The following is an 8,584-nucleotide window of genomic DNA, read 5'->3' as shown; positions in this document are numbered from 1 at the left end:
GCTATACAATGGTTCCAATCCATTTGGAACCATGCCTCTAAGCGCTTCCTCTAATACTTGAAGTCTTCCCGCTCATATGGAGTTGGAATTAAGATGTCCCATCCTAATGCTCTTTCTGATTCTATTGCGATACCACTTGTTGGTATCGGACAATTTCTAAAAATCATCGCCTTTTTCCTCTAGTGCTTGCTCCCTTCGACGGTTAATCCTTCAAAAGCGCTCATCGTTCTGATACCAATTGTTGGGACCTTAATCACCAGCTAGAGGAGGGATGAATAAACGGTCACCCAAATCATTCACTTCCTGAGTATTCATTAGTACACAACGGAATATAAATGATAATACTAAAAATAAGAAAGAAAATAATCAAACCACTAACACGTTGATTTAGTATGGTTCAGAGATGATGCTCCTACTCCAAGATATGCCCGTGAGATGGACAATCCCTTAATCCGTTGGTAGATTAGTTCTCAGAATTCCAGCTAACTCAATCCTCCTCGATGGAGAAACCTCGTCATAATCTCTTGATCACACACAAGGATCACACTGAGAGATTTGGAGACTCTAATAGACTTTAGCCAAGTCTATTTTTGTCACCTAAGCCAGCCACCCTGAGCTATATTATATAGAGCTCCAGAGAAAACACAGAAACTGTGTTTCCACCACCAGTTGATACTTACCAATCGACTGGCTCTGTGGAATTCGACAGTTACAACCTAACAGCTCTAATCTAGTCGACTTCCCAAACATGGATCATTCGACTGGTCTTCATGGGCTGAGAAAACATAAGCATTATATTCGCTCTCAGTCAATTACCCAGTCGACTAGTAACCATAGAACCACAAATCCTAGAATTCTATTCTAGGTTTGTTGGTTGTCAACCACCATTTGACTGAGGAGATCAGATCCTCTGTCCCAAGATTCCCGTATCCTCGTGTCCCCTCGTAAATCAGACTAGCTAAATCACATCTCAAGGATACAATGCACATCACGAGGATGTCATGACTATCCGATAGGCAAAGGGATACGGGGACACGAGAATCTTGGGATAGAGGATCTGATTTGTTGACTGAGACATATACCACTAGACTGGTAAACCCTAACTTAGGGTTTTACCCCTGAGTACAATTGTTGGAACCCCAAGGTTGTTTTGGTGTGATCAACAAGTTAAGTTACGTCCTGCGTTGTTTCTAACCTTGTGTCTAAGTGTGCAGGAGCTTAGGAGCACAGGTACTCGAGCGGAAGACGCAGCTAGCGAGAAGGACGACACGCTGTGCGTCCGAGGGATGAGGTGCTGCGGAAGAGTACACCGGCGGACGAGAAGGAAGTGCGCGCTGTGGTTCCGAGGTACGAAAGCCGGAGCGGAAGATTGCTCGGGGAGCAAGAGACGCAGCTAGCGCGAAGGTCGGCCGGTGCGCCAGGGGCAATCTGCGGATGAAGTCTGTTGGTGGGCGAGAAGGGACCATAATAGTCGAGGGACGAAGCGGGAGGAAGCACGCTCGAGAAGACCGGAAGATGGGTTCGGTGAGCCCTATTTGGATGTCATAGATCACCCAAGCAAGCGGGCCGGAGCCGGACCGCGGCGAGCTGAACCAGAGAAGAGAGACGGACCAAAAGTCAAGCGGTTGACCTCGGCGCCCAAGGACTTTCACAGGATCGAGCTTTGACACGATCCAACCGTTGGGATAAATTTTATCCCCAGGCCGGAACCCATCCGGCGCCCACCAAGCTATAAATATAGCCTTGGTCGAGCTTTCAACAATCACGATCATTCTATTTCCAAACACTTGTATGCTTTAGTTGTAGTTAAACTTCGTTTTCTGCGCCTAAAAGGCTTCTCCCTTGAAGGAGTTTTGAGCTTAATCTTCCTTGGATTAACAACCACATCGATTGTAACCAAGTAAGCGTCTAGTGCCTCGTCTTTTCTTTTATGCTCTTATTTATCTGCTTAATTCTTTTACAAGTGTTAGCTTAATCGTTCGAGGAAGGGTTGTTTTTAATTGACGGTTACTTACCAACCCTTCTAGCCCCAACGGTCCTACAAGTGGTATCGAGGCAGGGCGGCTCGGAAGGACTAACAGTAAATGCGAAGCAACAATGGCGGAGCTAGCGACTACCCACCAACATTCGAGGGGAAGCTGTCTTCATGGAAGCAACAAATGAAGGTATTTCTTAACTCTGATATTGGTATTTCTCTAATAATGAAAACAGGTTATGAAGCACCGAAAGACACGAACGGAGAGAAAATCGGCATACGCCTCTGGAACGAGAAGCAACGTGAAGAGTCCATGGCGAATGCTCGGGCAGAGTTTCACATTCTAAGCGCAATACCAACTAAAGATTTCGACAGAGTCGGAGAGTACAAAAGCGCGAAAGAACTTTGGGAAAAGTTCTTAATGCTCTTCGAAGAACCGGTTGAAGTCGTCTCCTCAATAGACATCGAACCGTCATCAGAAGTACATCCTGAGATCGATGAAGGGGGAGAATCTTCGGAAGAAATTAATTCAACAGAGGGAGAACCAACGACCAAAAAGGTAAGTCAGGTATGATCTCCATCTTCTAATCAATTGGTTAAACCAATCGAAAAATTGCTTAAGGAGTCTTTCAAATCAGAAATTGAATCATCGAAAGAATTTTTCGAATTAGAAAATCAATTGTCAAACCTGTCTTGCAAATCAAAAATATTATTTAAAGAATTTTGCAAGTTAGAAATTTTATCGAAAAACTTTTGTAAATTGCAAAACATTTATTCGAAAGAATTATGCAAATTAGAAGTGTTGTCGAAGACTTTCTTCGAATATTTTTTCGAATTACAAATTACTTTCTCGAAAGAGTTTTGCGATTTAGAAATTGAGTCATCGAAAAAGTGTTTCGGATTAAGAAATCTTTTATTTATAAATTCCTGCAAATTAAAATTTTTATCACAAAATATTCTTTCAAACGAATTTTGCACATTGCCGAAAGAATTTTTACAAATTAGATTGTCGAAAAATTTTATCAAGTTTATGCCATTGAAATATTTTTGTGAAGTAGAAATTCAAAAAATTATAAAAATTAACATGATACAATTTTTTGCACGTTTAATATTTGTGGCTTTAAATTTGAAAAAGTGTGATTTAAGAAGTTCTAATAAATTGAAATGGAAATTTAAAACTTTTTGATATTAGTATTAAAATAAATAAATGCATAGAAAATTCTTTCAATGTTATCAATCTTCCTAAATTTTCTTGCATAAATTTTTTTAGCTTAGAAAGTTTTTTATTTGGTGAAAACTTAGAAATTTTTTAAGTTATTCTTTGACTTAGAAATCTTTTTCCTTAACTTGGAAATATGCTTTCTCGGAAAATCATTGAAATAGATTTCTATAATCTTTCTAAGTGTCAAACCCTTAGATTTTGGTTGCCCATTTTTTATGTGATCAAAGGGAGAAGGAAAGTATAAGTCTAGGGAGGTAGAAAATTGAAAATTGGAAATTTTTGAAATTTAATTTTTCTATCATGTTGCATGTTATTGCAATAAACTATTTAATTTCATATCTATTGTTGACCCTAGCTTAACTTGGGTTGATCCACCAAAAAGGGGAGATTGTTGGAACCCCAAGGTTGTTTTGGTGTGATCAACAAGTTAAGTTAGGTCTTGCGTGTTTCTAACCTTGTGTCTAAGTGTGCAGGAGCTTAGGAGCACAAGTACTCGAGCGGAAGATGCAGCTAGCGAGAAGGACGACGCTGTGCGTCCGAGGGACGAGGTGCTGCGGAAGAGTACCGGTGGACGAGAAGGAAGGTGCGGTGGTTCCGAGAACGGCCGGGGCGGAAGATTGCTCGGGGAGCAAGAGGCACAGCGCGAAGGTCGGCACGGGATGCGGCCGAGGGACGAAGTCTGCGGATGAGTACGTTGGTGGGCGAGAAGGACACGCGACGGTGGACGAGAAGCCGGGAGGAAGCACGCTCGAGAAGACCGGAAGATGGGTTGGGTGAGCCCTTATTCGGATGTCGAGATCACCCAAGCAAGCGGGCCGGAGCAAAAGACCCGGACCGAGGCGGAACCGAGAAAAGAGCATGGACCAAAAGTCAACTGGGTTGACTTTTGGCTCATCCGGCGATCGGTGCGGGCGGCCGCGGCCGGAACCATCCGGAAGGGACTTTCACGGGATCGAGCTTTGACTCGATCCAACCGTTGGGGATAAATTTCCCCCAGGGCGCCCGGAACCCATCCAGGCGCCCCGACCAAGGCTATAAATATAGCCTTGGTCCAGAAGCTTTTCAACAATCACGATCATTCTATTTCCAAACACTTGTATGCTTTAGTTGTAGTTAAGCTTCTGTTTTCTGTGCCTAAACGCTGTAAGAGGCTTCTCCGCCTGAAGGAGTTTTTGAGCTTAATCTTCCTTGGATTAACAACCACATCGGTTGTAACCAAGTAAACGTCTGGTGCCTCGTCTTTTCTTTTATGCTCTTATTTATCTGCTTAATTCTTTTTATAAGTGTTAGCTTAATCGTTCGAGGAAGGGTTGTTTGTTTTTAATTGACAGGTTTCTTACCAACCCTTCTAGCCGGCCCAACGGTCCTACAACAATTACTAATGCACTTATCCTCACCCGCACAACCTTGACCTTACCTTTTAGCCTTCTCTATCAGCCTTGCATCCCTCGGATACTTCTCCATCCTTAATGTCTTACCTTCAAGAGTTTCCTTCGACATTATCCTTATTATTGGGTCTTCTCTTGTCATGTCACAATTGGACTTACATAGCTAAGCCTCAAGCTAGGACTGACACCGCCAAGATGCTTGGACTTCACCTTTACCGAGATCATACTTGGAATTTTCATTGTACCTATCACCTTCACACTCAATAGCGCATATCAAATACAGATACAAATCCTAACTTAAACTCTTTGCCCAAATATCAAAACCTAAGGGTTCACCGATTGTTTTAATAGTTACAACCAGCAAATATGATTAACAATCTCAATCAAATAGTACAAATGCAGAGAAAACATAGAAGAGGAAGAAATGCTCAAATCACTCGATGAATCTTCCTCCTAGCCACTCCTGATTCCTCCTTTATAAGTGGATGGCTTCTCCTCGCCTTCAAGATGCCTTCTCTGCCTACTTGGGATCCTTCGACGACCCCAAATTGTGATCCCATTGCAAATCAAGCGAATTCCCCTTTTATAGGCGTTGAAGACAGTGCCCAACATGGGTCATGCCATTGGGCATGACCGCCCGTTCTGAGCGCTAAGGAGTAGATTCACTGGGCACGACCCGTGCCGCTAGGCATGACCCATGCCGCTAGGCACGACCCATGTCGCTTGGCATGACCCATGCCGCTAGGCGCGACCCGTGCCACTGGGCACGGGCACCCATGGCATGGAAATCGAACCTTCCATGGGTCGTGCCACTGAACACGGTCACCCGTGGTAGGGCAGCAGAGCTCACCACGGGCCTTGCCACTGGGCACGACCGCTAGTGGTTGTAGGATCAAAAAGAACACTAGAGGGGGGTGAATAGTGATCGTCAAAAAATTTGAATTAGTACTAAGTTACGCAACGGAAAACGAAAGAAACAAACAACGCTAACACAAGTTGATTTTATTTGGTTCAGAGTCTTTGACAACTCCTACTCCAAGGTCTGCACTCGTCGGGTGTTTTCATTGGGCAATCCACTAATAGTTCACAAAAATGTGTTACAAGATAAGTACAAGAACTAAAAATAAGGTTACCGACAACAAGAAAAATATGAAAATCTGAGTCGTAAGTTATCGGAGGAGCTTCACAGTGTCCCAGGAGCTTTTTTGGAGCACCGAGCAAGAAGAAAACATGTCACGATTGTTGTTCTAAAGCTCGGGTCGAAAACCTTTAAATAGGTCCACTTTGGGTGCCTGGAACCCCTCCGGGCACCTGGACTACGCGGCTCAACCAATCAACGTGATCCACGTTAGCTTGTGGATAATTTTTCGGGTCTAAGCACCTGGACCAAGTCCGGGCACCCGGATTGCCTAGGCGCCTCCGACACCCACTGGGCGAGCCTACTCCAAACGCCCGAAGTTCGGGCGCCCCGACCATTTTCTTCAACAACCTTCTCCCTGCAAGAAAAGGTTAGTCCGGGCAATCAAAGATTATATCTCCCCTACAAAATAAGGTTAGCACAACATAGCAAATAGGGTAGTAATTAGATCCTGTCTCCTCAAGACTAGATCTAGTCTTGATTTCAACTTAGGCTTCCCAAATTGACCTAAGTTGGATCGACGCCTATAGTTCCCTCAACGGGGAATGCGTCCTCACTTGATCTCTCCTCCAGTTGTTTACCTTCACTTACCACTTGCAGTCACTTGACTTGCCTCTAACCCACCAGGTCTTTCTGTTAATTGTCAGGTCTGCTGACCTAATTGGACTTCAATCGGTTATCAGGTCCCGCGAGCCTATCTAGACTTCCCACTAGCTATCAGCCCAGTAGACCTAATTGGATTTCAGTCTGGTGTCACCAGTCAACTCCTGCACACTTGGTAAAGTAGTTAGATAAACAACACATCTAACTTTAATATATTTGTCATACATCAAAACCAGATTATTAGTGTAACCTACACCAATAGTGGTGAGACAGCTGAACCTACCACGGGCCATGCCACTGGGCACGGTAGCCTGTGGCAGGGTGGAGCTTCTTGGCTTGGTCTTTTCACTCTCTGTTACACTCCAATCTTCGCTCTTGTCATTCAATCAAATTATGAAAATGAAGCATAGAATCAAATTATCTCAAATTATACATGCAAAAGTGGATAGAATGTAGTGTGAAATAACAATGAAATCCTATATATTTCACACTTATCATGAATCCAACTCTCCGGCTCATAAGGACTGAAACTTGAGGAGTTGTTCACAAAAGTAGTCCAAAACCTTACGAGAACACCATTAGCTATCACAAAGCTTAATGTGTTTGCCTCGATTCATCGTCATAAAGTAGGCGATGACACCTAGAGGACCATGGGCATGCATCATGATAGGAACCTCCCTAAGAAAGCAATCTTTCTACATCACCATATACCTCAGCCACATGCGGCTGGAATAATAACAATAATAAACAACCACAACATATAGACATCCATGCGGTTTAATAAGCAATGATAATAAGACTCAAAATCCACCCTACTCAACTACACCCATAAAGCTCAAATCCGTCGATATACACAAGAACCAAGTATCAAAACGTAACAAGTCTAAATACAGTTTAATAAAGAAAACCATAAGATTAACGCATCCTCGTGGATTGCAGGGGACTAGCAACTGGAACTCTCTCCTGACAGCATCAACCTGAAAATAGTAAATATCCACTGGGTGAGAAATAACATATCACTACCCCCTATAAGCATGTATAAGCAGGTAAGAAATCACATGATATGCAAAACAAGTATCAACCAAGCATGTAACAAGTATCGGGTAGTGACTAACCGAAACAGATAAGAAACATAATTATTGCAATTTGTTAAATTCACTACTATGCATATCAAACGACATAAAGTCAAAAGTACCCGCCTCCAATAGGAATGTCCAAATCCGACATCGAGATACTCATCTCGTGTCAAAATCCTGTGTCACCAATATATATTTTTTTTTATTTAGCCAAAATTCTCATAAATAGCCAAATAAAATCTCTAACCCTAAATTAGGGTAAAACCCTAATCATATCACCATCATCCTTTCTATAACCAAAGTACTACATACCAACATATTCTAACACAAATTCCAATACCTTCATTAATCGAATTAAACCCAACTCGCCCACATCAATAATCCAACAGCCAAAGTACCAAAAGCAGTTGCTAAAGTTAGTGTTTACCTCTAATATAGCAGCAGGACAGCAAAACACTCCCCTGTGATATGTGAAGAAAGAGTTCACTGTTCCTTCATCATCTCAACACCAACATCCATAATTAGCCAAATTATCCCTGAAATGCACTATTATCCGAATTTCAATTTACCTCAACCGTGACTTAAATGCACCTCAAGGAAGGGATGATCAAGAACAGAGAAGAATATCCAAACTCTGATCTGGAAACACAATAAGAACTGATATGAGATTCTCCTCCTGGTCCAGAACAGCAAGAAGATCACAAGGAAATCAATTACACGATTCCTAATTCCACAGCAAGTTAGATCGCCTACCTTAAGTATCACTGCTAGAGCAAAAGGTGGCGTCGCTGTGATACACAGAGGGTGCTAGGGCACCTGGTGCGCCGGCTGCCGGCGCTAGGAAATAGCAAGGACAGCAACCAAAAATGGTTGCCGGAGAGATCAAACCGTAGCCGTCGGCTTCAAGCAAAGAACAAGGCGGTGGTCGGCGCACAAGGGTGACAGTGGTCGGCGGTGATGCTACTCGGCGCTAGAGAGTGGCTCGGCTTCACGAAAAAGAGGAAACGTGAGATCGGGAATTAGGGCACGGTGAGGAGCGGCGAAATAGGGAAGAAGAAGAGGGATATGCTCGGCCACGCTTAAATCGCGAGGAGCAGTGAAACCGCCGTAGTTAGGGCACGGGGAAGATGGCGTCGGGTGAGGAGGGGATGCGGCTCGAGTGCGTGAGGGAGAGGAAAGGAA

The 8,584-nt window shown here is 43.4% G+C and overlaps 1 long non-coding RNA gene across 1 annotated transcript; it reads right to left on the bottom strand.

The window, feature by feature from the left end:
• Positions 1 to 7,175: 7,175 nt before the first annotated feature.
• On the bottom strand, positions 7,176 to 8,584 carry LOC121977873. Its single transcript, XR_006111075.1, has 4 exons — positions 8,156 to 8,584; positions 7,972 to 8,041; positions 7,830 to 7,894; positions 7,176 to 7,303 (listed from the first exon to the last, which is right to left on the bottom strand). It is a non-coding gene; the product is annotated as an uncharacterized LOC121977873 (long non-coding RNA).

This window comes from Zingiber officinale, chromosome 4B (genome assembly GCF_018446385.1).
Source record: "Zingiber officinale cultivar Zhangliang chromosome 4B, Zo_v1.1, whole genome shotgun sequence".
Taxonomy (NCBI): domain Eukaryota; kingdom Viridiplantae; phylum Streptophyta; class Magnoliopsida; order Zingiberales; family Zingiberaceae; genus Zingiber; species Zingiber officinale.
The sequence above is the reverse complement of the archived record's forward strand: the minus strand, read 5'-3'. Positions and strand labels throughout refer to the sequence as shown.